Source organism: Rhopalosiphum maidis, chromosome 1 (genome assembly GCF_003676215.2).
Source record: "Rhopalosiphum maidis isolate BTI-1 chromosome 1, ASM367621v3, whole genome shotgun sequence".
Classification (NCBI taxonomy): Eukaryota; Metazoa; Arthropoda; class Insecta; order Hemiptera; family Aphididae; genus Rhopalosiphum; species Rhopalosiphum maidis.
The window spans coordinates 60,325,139-60,342,541 of record NC_040877.1 but is presented as its reverse complement, the minus strand read 5'-3'; the positions used below and the strand labels follow the sequence as shown (position 1 = coordinate 60,342,541).

Sequence of the window (17,403 nt, the reverse complement as noted above, 5' to 3'; positions counted from 1 at the left end):
GGCGTACGAACTGTTTGTCTTGCCGGCGGGCACTTGTCGTTCCTATGAGACGAGTGAGTGCGCGTAACGGATCTTATATATTGTATTACCAGACGGCGGCGGCGTCGTCGAACCGCGGGGAAAGGTGCGCGCGTGTATTATCTCCGGCGGCGGCGTTGTACACGCGTATAATACAGTACGGATTACGCGCGCGCGCCCGCACGGATCGGGACGGCAGCGGCGTACGCACACATTATACAGATAAGAAGCCGGTCGGCCGAGAACTCGGGACGACGACGACGTGCCAACTGCCAAGTACAACAGTCGCCGCGCGTACGCGTACCACGCGGTAATTGCAACTAAGGCGCGGCGGCGGCGTACCTTCGACGTACACAGTGACGCGTGCGGTAAAATATTATTATTATTATATTTGAAATATCTATAATAATTAATAATATTTTCGTGGTAGTTTTTGTTATTTGTATTGCCGTTGTACGGGTAAGCAATAACAACAATAATAATATATATATATATATATTATGGGCGTGTTTATTAATCATTTCGCGGTAGACTTACTGTATAATTTTTAGGTATCGGCGGCTGTTACCATGATTTGTATACCGCACGTGGCGGCTGCACACAGTCCAATGGACACGTTCGTTTTGCAGTAGACTACAACTGTATAATATTTAGGTACCGGCAGCGGTAACCAAGGTTTGTATACCGCACGTGGCGGCTGCGCACGGCCCACAGTGTTTTCACGCCGTAGAGTGTAGACGCGCGTGCGATTTACGATAATTTAAAAACATACCTTTCTCGTTTCCAACCCTGACACTTCTGAGAAGTCCCACGCCACAGCAAACATAATTTATTTTATCATTACCCGTCATCATCATTCGCTCATATCCTGATTTCGTTTTTAAAAATAATTATTTACTTCCTATAATATAATGTATACTATATAGTATATACACATAAATATGATGGCCGCGGGTGAGGATGTCTTCTGCAATCAGGGTTCGTTACACCGACACCACATGTATAGTATAATTTTATTATTATATCGAGGGGGTTAATATTTAAATTGAATTTATTTCATTTTCACTGCGACTGTAACTACGTTTCTTAAATTCGTTAGAATTCGTCATCACGAATTTATATTACATATTATACTGAATTATTGTGTATACCTAGTAATAGGATGTTAAAGATAGATTGAAAAGCAAATACTTTTAGTTTCATGGTGGATATTCTGCATAACAACTAAACCGATGAAAAATTTCCAGCGTGTGTTTGAAGTTTTGAACCCCCTGTCGTCTCTACCCGACATCGCCGATTGGTTGTATAGCATTCATCTGGCGGCCGATAGTTTTATAAATTAATAACACTCTGTTGAGCAATATTTTATTTCCGTACCATTTGCCACGGTTGTACGCTATACATTATACTATCGCAGCATGTATTTGAACTTTTCATGGTCTTTTAGCCTGTTGAAAAAAATAGGCCAAGCAATATTGTGTATATTACTGGTTTTCGAGTTTAAAAAAATAAATAAACTACTATAAGATAATTGTTGTAATGTTGTCTATCCTTTTTGAAAATTATATTAAACAGTATATACTAACAGTAATGTTTGTATTGTCAATGCTTAAACGATTTTATAGAAATAGCATATCAGTAATTTATTTTTCATCAAACGCTCTCAATTTAATGAATGTGTTTGTTTAGACTACGGGAAGATTAATTTGACTAATATCGTGCTACATTGTATAATAGTTTGCTAATTGTTAGTCATCGTTTCATATTTTTAATAGCATATTAGTATGCGAATGGTAATTCGAGTTTCAAACTATATTTTTATAAATTATCAATTTATACAACCGTTTGTCGTGAGTTTTGTGCAGTTAATATGTATTCACAAATTTAAGTGCTGTATAATTTTAAATATTGTTAGTTAGAACTTAAATAAAGTTCTTGTTTTTTATATTCTATCTGGCAAACATATAATGTTTACTTCCAAACGTTTTAATTCAATAAAAATAATGTGGGGTGTACATACAAATGAAAACCTAAAAAATATACAGGAGTCTGTAATTGCTTTAATGCTACAATAATTTTTGATTTATTGAAGATTTTCGAATTTGATTACCTAATTAAAAATAAAGTCAATAATGAATACAACTACATTACTTGAATGTTGTATATACGAAACTCATAAAAGAAATCTCATAAATCTTAAATTAATTTATAACATAAAAATTATGTATTTATGAAATTATAATAATTTGGTGGTTTCTTTATTTATGAAGATTCCATAAATGGTACATCATTAAAAATTTGAATCTGATCTTAATGACCCAATAAAGAAACTGTGCCACATCGTCCTAACAGCTAGGTATGGGTAAAGGTACTTCAAATGATTTATAATTTTATATGCTTTACCGCAAAATAGGGTGAATAGAGCCAATCTTACACAGGGCTTTTTATAACACCATAGAGATTTTTTTAAATTAGTACTTTTGGTTTTTATGAAAGTTTGGCATGTCTCCGGATAATGATATAATTATACTTAATGACAAGGTATCAAAATTTTATTATTTTTTTTTTACGTTCTGTATAATAAATTTATACAACAGGTATACTTTACGTAAAATATTACAAATGCAGACGAACATTTTATTTTTAAGTTGATTAATTTTAAAATTATTCTTTCTCAGTGTCATGCTTTTATACACTATTCATAGAACTATAAAAGTGCATGATTATAATAGTTATTATACAACTAAATGGCAAATAGTTAAACGAATATAAAAATGTAAAATTAATAAATTATTTCTTATTTTAACAATGATATTTGAATTTTATATTTTGAGTAATTTTGATAGTATTTTTGTTATATTTGATTCAATAATTGTATACTACTATTAAATAACAAATTAAGAGAAAATTGTGAAATAGCTAATGGTAACTGAAGTCATATAAAGACGGTCAAATAAAACTATCGAACAAAATTATGTAAAAATAATATTCGATAATATAATGAAAACCGAATAAATAGGTATTCCATACCAAAAAAAATGTAAGTTATTATTTGACCTTGATCAATACGAAAAACTTCTTTCAGCCGTAAACAGTTTAACCTTGAAAATTCAAACGTATGTGTAGAAATCAAATAATATTATCCCCTTAAAATTAAAAACATTTACAATTAATTTTGTACTATGATGATTATAAAATTTTAAAAATAACAACCTTTTTTTTCATTTTTAACTGATGACAGGCTAACCCATCACTATAGTATAAACTATTATGTGTCGATGAAGACAAAAAAAAAATGTATATCATAAGATAAGTATAATTATTTCCTTTTTAAATACTGAAGGTTAGGTTAATAAGTGATGACTAATGAGAAAATATTATATTTAATTTCAATGTGTATTAAAAAATTTTTTTTTGTTTTGTAATGTTTTAATATTATTTTTAAATCAAATAATCGTCCATTACGTATATTGACTACCGTTATTTGGAATGCTTACGCTATTTATAGCTAATTTACGCTAATTATAATTACCGAAATAAATCAAATTATCAGATTGTGATATAAATTATTATACCTAATATCGTTGTTATTATTATTATTATTTGATAGTTAGACACAAACTATTTTTCTGATGACCTTATGACAATTAAATTATAATATATACCTCTTCATAACTGTATACAGTATACTAGGTATAACCACAGAATAATAAGGTATCTACATTATTATATATAATAGTACAAAACGTCATAAACTCACAACTATAATAATATAGTCCAATAATGGAGTTTAACCTGTATATGAGGTTCGTGAAAACTTAGTAAAAAAAGAAGCTACTCTATAATTGCATTTAATGAAAACCTTTTAACAGTTTAACACTAATAAAAATGACATTATTTAGTTGAAATTAAGTGAGCGATGAATTGAGTTTTCATCAAATAAAAATGAACGTGACTTTTTCCAAAAAACCATAAAATGTGAATAAATTTGGATTTCCATTAAAGATTATAAAAACGAGCAGTGTTTCTACTTCCATTTGTTTCAGCTAATTTTGTGAAACGCTTTTTTGTTCTACCGGAGGTACCCTAAACTCTATACTTGAATAGTATTAAATCCTGTATTTATATTTATATTTTGTAATTTCGGTTTTATTTAACTAAATACTTAAGAAGTTAAGTATACACAAAAGTAGTAGGTATATACCCTATTAAATACGTATATATATATATATACGTACAAATATTATATTTTATTTATAAAATAAATTATTACATTGAACATTAACTAAAAAATATATTTCAAATAATTTTACGGCACCCTAAATTTAAGTTCTAGATACCTTGCTTATAGGGGACTTCTTTTCTAGTCATTATAAATTTATAAAAACAAATATCGGTCAAGATTGAATGTTGTAGAAAATGTATTTCAGCTTCAAATATAAATCATATCATGGTTCATTATCCTAAGAATTAAATCAAATATCCAATTAAAGTTTAAATTTGTTATTATATTATTTTAAAATTTAAATTTGATGTAGGTAAATATTATTATTCCTATGTTTATTTTTATTTTTTTAATTCATAATTTTGTTTTTACTATTTGTAATCATACGAGTTGAGTGTGGTGCAAGAGGTTGGGTCGTTTAAACAAAATTTTAGAGTCACGGTAAATTTCGCATTACATCAACAAATATAAATTTGAAGCCCCGAGGCTGCAATATTGTAAGAATAAGAAGTATTTTCTTCAGGTCGGTTCAAATAAAGATACTTACATTACATTTTACATTAGCTTATTTTATAAATTATAAAGGAAATCGAGTACAACATTATTTTGTTTCAATAAAAGTAATAAATTGAAGAATCATTTTAGATTTTGATTTCTTTGAAGGAGACGGAATAATTATATTAATTCCCGGTTTTATAGTGACTCGCGCTTTGAATAGAACACTTTTGTGATAGAAAACAAATTATCAGATAATTTATATTTAGCATCTCTAGTTATCAAAGACTGTAATTTTTGAATTTTCTAAGAATATTTTAGTAGTTATTTACATGAAGTAAAAAATAACGCGAAAAAGTTAAAGAAATTGTAATCTTCACTACTAATGTTAATATTCTAAGTATCTAAATTGAAAAAAATGTTCAGTAAAACTATATCTATGTCGTTATATTGTTATACGAATATATATTACAACATTTAAGACTTATTGTAATTATTATCACCAATTTATATAGTAATGACGACATAATAATGTAGTATTTGTAAGTTTTGAAACACTTAAGAATTTATAGTTATCGTTAATTATTGGTGTATTATACATTGGTAATTTTTATGATGTTATATATTATAATGTATCATATTAGCTCATATTTAATTTGAGAATGATCATAATTTACAATTCAATAGATATATAAACTGGTAATTTTTATTTGGTAAAATATGTTTGATAAAATTTATTAAAAATATCGAATTTGTTTTCTACCATGTTTGAGTAATACGCCAACTGCAGGATATATAAACAAAATCATTCATAATTTTGTAACAAAAGTTAGTGATGTAACTTCAATATAAATAATGACGTATTGATGAAGATTTAAAAATGGCCAATAAAATTGTGCAAGGTAATACACGAATATTTAAAAACAAAAAAAAAACCCATGATCAAATTTGAGCAAATAAAAAACATTTTAAAAAGGTAAATTGGTTATTGTAAATAAACTGTATTAGAAATCTTTTCTAGGGAGTAGAAACCGTTATTAATAGGTATCTAAGTATTCTAAAGGATAATAGTTTTGATGTAAAATTTATTTACATTTTATTTTGGTTTAATATTTCATAACCTCGATAAAGAAATTAATGACGTCAAAATTATAAACATTTTTTATAATTTAAAAACACAATCTTATAAATCTACGCGGTAAAATAATATTGTGCATTTGTGCTTGTAATTTTGTTATTTATCAATTTGTTTTTGTTTTCTAAAACTTATGGTAGGGTGTTTTTGGTTCTTCGTCAAGGCGAAATATTATATGAAGGAGAACTATAATATGCATAATATTGCATATAGACCATATATAAACTAATACACATATAGAACGTGTGGTAGGCAGCGATCAAGGACATGTTTACGCTACAGCGTAAATAATTGTTGTTTTGGGTCTACAATTCTCCATAGGATAATTATTTGTTTAGTTGTTTGTTAATTTAAGTATTTGAATGATTGGAATATAGGATAAACCTTTCAATAATAACAACAACAAATTAATTATTTTTATTGTTGTAATACACGGTTATTATCTTGCTAATAAAATATTTTAATTTTTTTATTATTATTATTTAAAAAAGATATTTACAGTCTGTATACACAATTAACACAATAAGTATATTAGTTGACATTTGTACAAAACTTAAAAAAATACGATGGTAGGAAGCATCCATAAACACTACTTCCAGTACTTTCAGTTTTTATAAAGAAAGATTAAAATAAAAATTTAAAAAAAACCAAAAATCTCGTTTTATTTTAGAGTTGCATTATGTATAGCGAGTGTATCCTGTCATTAAGGTGTATATTACATTTAAATTCAACGATAATTATCGTTGAAACTTAAGAAAAATGATTTTGAGCATCGAGCTGACTGCACAGAATAACTGTAAATAATAATTAAAAAAAATTCATTGGAAATCATACCGTGTCTAGAAAATTCTGTTATAAATATTTTAGGGAAATTTCAAGTAGCTAATGATTATTCGTTTTTTAATTGTCTTGTTTTATAAAATAAAACCGTTCAATTTCGGTGTACAACTATTAATAAACAAAATTGATTATGTTAAAATATGGTGTTATGTAAATATTTCTATTTTTCTGTAATGTTATACTTTTGATTTCAGAAAGTACCAACTAGATCCAATTAACTACGAAAACCCTCCTCAAAGTTGAAAATTGAAGCATATTTACTACTTTAAAAAGTGACGACAGATACAAAAAAACATATTATGTATTTATATAAAACCAATAAATTCATTTTCGCTCCGTTCAGAATTATAATGTAGTTAGATATTATTAAATGTATGTTTTATAAAGGATATAAAATGCTAAAAAATATTATATACCTATTACGAGTGATGACTAAAATGGCAATAGTAATATAAGTGAATACTGATTATTAAGATTTTATAACTCATAAGTACTTAATATGATCATCTAATTTAATAGGATATTAAGAAGAAACTTTTTAAGATAATAATTTCTTATGTCTTAAGATTAATATTGGTATAATTATTAATTAATAATTTGTTTATCAAATTAAGAGATACGAAGCATCGATGATAATAATGTTGAGTCATTGAGTGCAATAGAATGATAAAAAATTATGTTTTTTCATTTCGTATACCAAGTATTATCGTATAATATTATCGTCTAAGACTCTTAAGTAGTAACGTATAATACTAAGTATGATATTGAATTGTCAAATGGATCACATTCGGAGTTTGCACATTCCCAAGAGGATATTTAACTGGAGCATTGGAGTTGTGGAGTGTGCCGAACACATAGGTACTAATATAAGGACTTTGATTTATTCACTTGCTGATGACTGATGGTAAACTTTATTATAACCATGTTTAAGTGTGTATCTTCATAATATCAATGAATACTTAAGTGGTTTAATGCAATTTTGAGTGTTTAACAGTTAATAATACAGTCTATAGAACAAATTCAAGAATGATGGAAAATCTTAAAAATAGATAGTTTTGATTAGAAGGGATCTAAAGAGTTCATTATCGTAGGAAAATAAAAATAAAAAAAATGATGTAAAACAAGTGTTAAAGTACAGATGTAGAACACTTATATGAATATAATTTGAACATGGGTTATTGTTTTCCGAAAATAATGTCATTGGTGATTTAAAATCAAACATATTTAATACTTATATTTTTATAACTTATAAGAAGTATACAACGTAGTTAAATAAAATACTAAAATACGACAATCAAATGAACAGTAAAATACCTACAATAAATGGTAAATGCTTGTGGTCGTATATATATGAATGCGGTACTGTTCAAATCTCCATAAAAATAATTAGTCTTTAATAATTATATAATCTTAGTTATGAGATAAATATTGGCCCATGCATTTTTAATTTTTACAAAATTTAAATGGTTTACACAAAAATACATTTTCAGGAAAAACTCGTTATTTTTATTTTATAAAAAATAGTAAATACTAAATATGTTGCTTAAATACAATGGAGTCGGCTTTATATTTCAGCATTTAAAATTATTCAAGTTAATAAACTACAAGTTTAGTATTAAAATGTATTGATATTATAATTATTATTGATTGTATATATAAATATATCTATATTACAAGTAACAATAATTAACCGTTTTAGTTACACTTGGAGTATTACTATTTTACATATTAAAATAATTACGAGAATAATATTACAATATTACTAACAAAAATTATAATTTAGTGACAACTTATTTATAAACTATAATTGCTCGAATTATTTAAAAGTTGATATTTATAATATTCTATAATACAATATTTACGAATATGGTAATAATAGATTATACATAGTTCAATAGTTGTATAGGAATATAAATAATAAATAAATATTTAAGTATGCGAATTTATATAGTGTGATTAAAATCACCAGAATTATAATAACTTGTAAATATTCCATAACATTATGATCAATTATCAATTATATTAATTAAATATTTGAATAATTAAGCACAAATCAAGTGGCGTGACAGAGATGTATGTATTTAAAATTAATTTAAGAAATTCTAATTTTTAACAAAGATAAACGCCAGCAGCAGGTGCAAATATATAAATAATATAGGTTTATATTTGGTTATTTATACAACGGCCATCGATGACTGATTGCACTGAATTAAATTTAAGTTAATATAAATTATATAAAGTGTCATAAATTACATAGTTGTATAAATAAATATCTAAATAAATAAATAATCAATTCATCTTATATCTAATATTACATTATAATCTTATATGTTTATTCTTAATCCTAATTATATCGATAGCCTACAAAAGGCTATATTATAGGATTATAGGATTATTATATTAAGGATTATTGGACATTTGTAAGGAGATTCGACATTTTAACGAATTTAGATGCAATGTTGTAACATATCGGGAATGCATTTAAAGGCCATTAATAAGCCATTATCAACGATTTAATGGTCCATTCGCAAAGCCACTAAGCTAAATAGATATATTATATAAAAATACTAAGTAGGTTATATATGTATATGTATACAAATTAGATTCAAACTATATAATATGTAATATGTATACATATTATGAAAACAATAAGCACCCATTGGCCATTACTATATACCCATTAGCTAGGTAAGTAAATTATATACATTCGTTCTAGTTATAAAATATGTTGGTTGTAAACTTGTGAATTAAGAAAATGTATATATATATTTATTCCCATACTCCCACGCGCAGTAGGTATATACTGTGGAAGTGCGGACTTAAAAATTGAGACTGGCGATGACTTTTAGTTATAAAAATGTAAACATCTACTTTTTATTTAAATGGGGATTTTAGACAACGGTCAACGAGGTACTTCGGTAGGAACTTATCGTATAGATACAAAAGATATTTTTTATATTATATGAAAATAGTCAAACTACAGTACTACACTGTACTCTTAGTACATTTTTGTGATCATGTATTTGTATTTTGTCGTATATGCTTCTTCAAATTGAATAGACTCGTTGCAGAATTCTGTTTTATAGGATAAAGTTCTAGACAGATAGACAGAATGAAATATAGAAATAATATAATATAGTCTATTATATCATTTTACATTTTTGAACGAAGTTGAGTATAGTTTTATAATTGAATATTAAGTTAATCGAACCGATTGAGAGATATTTAGGATTAATATTGTGTATTTTGCATACATTTCAACTGGCTTGAGCTAAATTTATATTTTTCAAAATAAATAAATTATGTTGATTTGGCATTGTAAATAAAATAAATCATCTTCGATGGCCAATTGTTTTATTTCGACTCAATTTTTGTAGTAGAATATATGGGCTTATCATTTATATATTCGTTTAGCACTTTGAATGGTACTTTAAAGTTAAAATTTAATGAAACCAAATCTGTTCAAATAACATTCTTGTTATTAAGACTAAAAATCTACCTAACTTAACTACCCTTCACTGTTTAAAATATCCACACTTAATGTGAATTTTTATTTTGATATTGTATAGATTATGACATCCATGTTGAAGTTGTGTAATATCTTTTGATTAATAAATACAAAATATTTCATCATATTATGTCAATTTTTATGTAATAAAGAATGGTATGTAGGTTTATTTAAAAAACTGAATTATAAAGCTTAAATCATAAAATACAAGAATATACGGTGATGATCGGCTTATTAGTTTATTAATTAGGAATCATTTTAACATTTAAGTATGTTCATTTTTATCACAACTTATAGTAATTAGAACATTTATAATTTAATATTTTCATAGTAGTCACATAATCCAAATGTATTAATTTATTATTAGTTGAATCTATAATTAAATAATAACGAGAAAGCGATTACTAATGACTAATTAGTTAATTTTCTTTTTAATAAAAAAGAAACATCTAGATAGCATACATATTTCAAGGGTCAAAACAAATAACAATAATATTACCTATGTATTGATAATAGTGTAAACCGAGTGCAGATGAGAATTATTATGCTTGATTAAAAAATCAAGCCTCCAAAACTAGAAATTACTAATTAGTAAATATTTTGTTATACACAATAAAAACGTATAGTGTGTACATTATATTATTAGATATTAATTAATTGTTTACTTATTTTAAAGAGTTTAATGTTATCTGTTTATTAATAAAAAAACCGATAATGATGTATTTGCTATTTTTGATGTTGTTGCGATATAAATATATAATAATTCATACATAATTAATATAGATTATACTGTTAAAGCATTGATTAAATATAATACAATGGTGAATGGTTATTGTTATTATGATTTTACAAAATGTCATAGGTACATAACAGAAGGTACATATTTAAATATTTTACTAGTAAAAATAATAATCGAATATTTTAATATACAAATTGATCATTTACGTAGATGTGAGATATGAGGCATCAAAACAACATTTTTTTGCCGAGTTTAACAAATGATAAATATATTATATGAAGGAAGATCGAGAATCAATCATTTAATTTTAAATTCTGAACTGACTAAATCAGTTATAGACTTACAGTTTACTAACTATCAACTGAGCCAATATTATTTTCGTGTCCATAAAATATTATTTTCTTTTGAATACTAACAATATAATATTACATATTATGTTTAAACTATTTTGCATAACAATATGACATAACTAGTATATAAAGTATGTCGACTAGACATTATTATATTAAGTACGTTACATCCGCATGTGTTGTCTTCGTCTTGCAAACATACAATATAGTGAATTTGCGTTCAGTAAAACCGATTTTATGTTGATAGCTTGGATTGAGAGTGAATTGACCTATTATCAAGATTAAAGTTAAGAATATTGTCTGTGTGTTGGCTTTTTTCAATCTTTTAATTTAAATTTTAAAGTTAATATCTAACTTGAAAGTTAAAATATTGAAAAAACAACGCAAGCAGATATAATGTTTTTATCCCTGATTTTAGGTTAACTCACTCTAATTTTAAAACTAACAACACAAAATCAGTTTTACTGAACACAAATTTGTCATATTGTATGTTTATAAAACGAAGACACATGCGTGTGTATATAGTCCTTTTAATCATTATAGTATCCACTATTCATAGTTAAGATACTTATTAGTTCGTAGAAAGAAGAATACCTGAGCTTCTTTATGTAAGGGTTATAATATTATTTAATAGTTATAGTTAGGTAAAGTTTAAGTGTGTTGAAAAAAATCCGGGGCATTTCAAGTGGATAACCTATTAACCTAATTTACGCTAGTAAATAGAATCATACAAGATATATTACATTTTCTATATTTTAAATATTCTCAAGATAGTTTAGTTCACTATTTTGTTTTTATTATACCTACTTAGGCATTAATGTATTACTATCTGTTTAATTGTAGACCAATTATAAATAATATTTTATAGTTAGTATTTAAAATTCTCTATTAATACATTTTCGTTAATTTTAAATGCTACAAATTTGGGCGAAGATAAATATTCACTTATACCTAAGTATTTAAATGGACAATTTTTATCTATTTAATTAACATCTGTATACACTTAAAAACAATATTTTATCCATTGTTCTATACTGTTTACTTAAGCCAGCTCAGGTACATATAATTGATAAGTTCTAAAAAAAAACTCTCTAATCTCTACACTGAATACCTACTGAATAAAGAATTTAGAATACTTACTTTAGTATTAATATTGAACAAAGTCCTCCAGAAAATTTATTATTTATAACCTGTTAAAACATGTTTAAAGTATAATATAACTATTAATACAAACTGACAAATGAGTCAATTAAGACAAATAAATCAATTTTACATCTATATATTTGAAAATCAAATTATGCTTTATTATTATTATACTTGAATTAGCTGCTGCTGTGTTGATTAAGTAGTGAAGCATCAATTAAAACTCATGTAGTCATATGTGTTATGTGTATATTATATATAGGTATATTTATGTATGAATACATGGATATTTTAACATTGAATACATAACAAGTTAATAATTTACAACTTTAATCAGTATAACCTATATAGTATAAAGTATTTAATTCTTTTAATTATCTAAAGTATCTTTACAAGTATGTAACTATTCATTATAATTTATAAGACTTTAAACATATATAATATATTGTTATCTAAAATATTATGATCATTACTCAGTATAATTAAATATTAAATATATTATATATTTAGTGTTGATCGAATTAAATTAAATGTTTAGCAAATAATCTGTTGTGAAATTTTAGTAAATCGTATAGGTAGGAGTGTAATATTATAGTACATAGAAACAAATCACATTATTAATCATAAATATTATGTACATAAAAAATATTATTCAGGATTGTATTTATTTTGGTTTGTAGTTTTTTATAATAACACGATTACAGCAATAAGTACATTGTATAATGCATTAACAATAATAATATTATGTGATTATTTTGTGTCAAAGAGTAAATTATAAAATTTTATTTTATATAGTTTTGATAATTAATCGTGTAATATAAATTCCTACTTTAAAAGACATTTTAATGATAAATGGACACAGTACTTGCTTAATAGGTTGTCTCCGTCTTAGTAAAGTACGAGACATAGACGAGACGTCATGTTAAATTTGTGTTCAGAAGCTCCAATTTTGTGCCATAACTAAAAAGTAGTAGTAAACAAATTTAAAAATATAGTCTTTTTAAGTATACTTGAAAATTTCAAAAATCAGATTTTGAATGACTGCATTATGTATGGAAGAAAATAAGGGCCCAAGTTTGGAGAATCACCCATCACCCTGTATATAATATGAAACATTATGATTTACAATTTATTTATCTGCAATTTGAATAATTTTATATCCCTCAACATTATACGAGACTTATCAATTCAAATTCGATTTGTAGATAATATATTTAAGAATATATAATAATAATTAAGATTAGCGCTTAATGATTTGAAGTGTTAGATTTTAAGATGGACATTTTATATTTAAGTGGCGACGATAAAACTCGGTCAGACCATATCGTTTGACGTGTGCTAAGGAACGTATTATACCGATAAGCACGTCGGCTGTATTTTTTAGCGACGGTTGTATTTTTTAGCGTTGGTTGGGTGGGATTGAAATGCTCTTCAACTGTTGCATAATGTTAACATGAACTGCTGTCGCAAATATAAGACGACTACGATAATAATAATGAAACAGTTCACAATACTATAGCATTAGTAAGTACTTATATTCGACTAGCTGGTGATAACTTACAGGTAGTACTGTAATAGTCACCTATACATCATACTATAGAAATTAGTATAGATATGTCACCGAGTCACAAATACAAATAAAATAAAATATAGCGTTTGGTACAGCGGCTCAGTGCTCAACCTCGAGTGGTTTTTCGTTAAATATTTATACATCATAATATAATATTTAATAATATTATAAAATATGTACATACATTTCGGGAGTAATCGATTAATAAAAACAATATACTGAATACTGAAACAAGTAACAAGTAACAAGTGATAAACTGGTCAAATGAATGAATGATTTGAACCATGTCAAACAACAAGCTATTATACAAGTATTAGACATTATACATAGTATATACAGTGTATAGAGCGTCGATTATCCGTAGATACGTCAATTATCCGCACTACACAATTTTTGTATACATTTATTTTTTGTTTAATTTAATTTAGTTTTATCATTCTTTACGTTCGTTTCATCGTGTACATATTAGGAAATGCGAGATTATTTTATTATCTACTAAGGCTCACTCTAATTTATCATATTTTAGCTATATTATTATACACACATGCACAGTAAAATAGTTTTAACTTTATTTTTAATGGTTATTTGATTATCTGCATTCTGCACCCCCTTCGGTCCCAATTAGGTATATAGTATAATATCGCTTAGTATATTTTACGTTGGCATTGGTAATTATTGTAGTTATTTAATATAACGATATGTAGGGGTACAATTCAGTTTTAAAATGGGACTGCTAAATTTTTAATTTTTTTTTTTTTAACAGTCAACAGATCACAGTAATAATAAGGAAATGGAGTATTGTTTTAAAAGATAGGATAACGTTCCTTTAATGTATAAATTCTAGCCTATTATGCAGTCTCACGAAATACTTTACATTCTAAAAATGACGTAAAATTATTTTTTTTTTCAAAAAACAGACAACAGGTGGCCGTAGGCCCTATAAGAAAAACGTATGACTTTGTTTACATTTTTATAAAAAATTTTCATTTGGTAACACGCCCATCGTAGATGTGAAGTTTCAAAATTTAAAACTCACTCCATGTCTCCATCGTCCAGATAATGCATATAATGTAACAATGGCTATCAATTAAAAAAAAAAAAACTGGTGAAAAACTATTATAATTTATAATACTTTATTTTACTTTAATTTTAATAGGATGATAATACAATTTGCAAAAGGAAAACGCAGAAACTATAGTCCAATCAAAATTTGGACAGACTAAAAATTGATTTTTTTTTTTTATGTAACTAAAACGAATAACCATAAACATGCTTTCTATACACGATAAAATTTTCAAAATATTATGAATATTTTTGAGTCATTTATATACATGAGAAATTTTGAAATTTTTTTCTATAAATGTCGATTAAAAATTGTTTGCTGAGTATAAATAATGAAAATTTAGAAAAAAGCTTCTCATAAGTTGTTGATTTTTCAATTATTGAAAAATATCGAAAATCTATAGTCACAATATTTTTTTATAAGCTTTTAAAATTAAAATTTTGACCAAATTCATGAAAATCACCGTAAATATTATTTAATACATTTTATTATAATTTTAATAAATTATTTTTTATTTAAAGTTTCATAAAAAAAATGGTTTTTATAGGTACTTAAGACTTTTTTTCAATCTATATTATAAAAAAAAATTCTACCAGAAACAAATTAATTTTTTAAGAGTATTTCAAATTTAAAGTTTTACGACATTCAATATTTACCCGTAAATTAATTATTTCTCCTCAAACAATTTTTAATATTTTTTTTGTATATCGAAAAAAAATAAATAAAAGTAGATACTTTAAATTTTCACCAAATGTTAATTTTATAATTTTCATTATAATTAAAATTAAAATTTATTTAAAACAAAATTTTCTAGGCAATTATATTTTATAGAATTTTAAAGTTAAAATTAAGTGAAATTAGTTACTTAAATGATATGATATAACGATTTTGATTTTATTAAAAAATGTATTATTTAAAAACATTATTCTTGGAAATTTAAACTTTTACGTTACGTATATTATTTTATGATATATTTCACTATACGCAAAAACATTATTGATTTATTTTAAGATATTATCACGTACATGTCCCCAATCCCACTCAATCAACATTTTTACATTTTTTTTCAAGTCAACATTTAGCAGTCATTTAACAACGATTTGCGAGCCTATTTTTTAATCGAAAAAAATAAAAACTTAGGGTAGGATTGGAGACACATGTCCTCAGCTTCACCCATATCATTCAAATCACATTTTTAAGTTTTTCTTGAACCATCATTTAGCAGCCAATTAGCCACGTTTTGAGAGGTAAAAATTTTGTCGTCAAGATTTGCAAACCAATATTTCTTCCGTAAAATACTGTTAATGATATTATCTATTTTTACTGTTTTACGGTATTTACAGAAAGATAAATATTAAATATTTTTTGAAACATTTTATCAATCCACTGTAATACTAAAGTCTAAAAGTAAAATAAATGACTTTAATAGCTATGTCAAAAAAACATCATGAAATATACTTAGTGATATAGGCTGACAGACCGTTCCCGTTCAGAATCATTTTTCGTTTGTCCGTCAATTTAGAACCTTTTTTTTCCTTGTAAATCACTACATGAGGGCCGAACTGTTTTCACATTGCTTAGCCCCCATGCAGTATCGTTTATTGGATAAAAAAGAATCATATAATTTATACAATTTGGTGAGCCCTCAACGGTCTGGGAATTACCTTCCTCGGCGAAGCTAGTATGTATAATATATAAAACACGAGTCCGATATGGCGAACAGGTATTTACAACTTAAATGGGGATATATGGGACATGTCCTGCACTACCCTCTTACAACATTAAAAATATACATATATATATATATATATACAGCTGAGAGGTCTTCTCAAGCCGATCTAAGTCCGCCGACCTAGACATCTCGTCCTGAGCATTTCTTGGCTCTTTTCAGGTTGGCATTAGCTCTCCGCGGCGCCACTCTCTATATATTTGTTCTGAATCTTCACCGCTCGTTACCCATGGCTGCTTGCCGCACCCTTTCTTCCTGCTCCTTGAGCGTCAGGATCTCCACTGTCATCTTGTATATACAACCACCACAACTTCAAATCACATCAATATTTTGCTAAATTTTGCTATGCTATTTTTATAATTGACTACAGTTTGGTTTTCCCGGAATCCTGGAAACTTCAAATTATAGTATGCTATCTAGGCGTACCTAGGTTACAAACACTTGTCCAAACATCTCTAAATGGGTAGCTAACTAGCAAACATTTTTTGTCGTGGTTATAACTAATATAACTTATATAGCCATTGAACTTTACTTATGTGTATGTTACTTATTATTTATGGTGTGTAGGAGGGTGTATCCTATCATTCT

General features: G+C 26.2%; 1 long non-coding RNA gene across 1 annotated transcript; it reads left to right on the top strand.

The window, feature by feature from the left end:
• Positions 1 to 32: 32 nt before the first annotated feature.
• On the top strand, positions 33 to 6,997 carry LOC113556990. The gene is made up of 3 exons (XR_003405562.1): positions 33 to 477; positions 570 to 693; positions 6,908 to 6,997. It is a non-coding gene; the product is annotated as an uncharacterized LOC113556990 (long non-coding RNA).
• Positions 6,998 to 17,403: the final 10,406 nt, after the last annotated feature.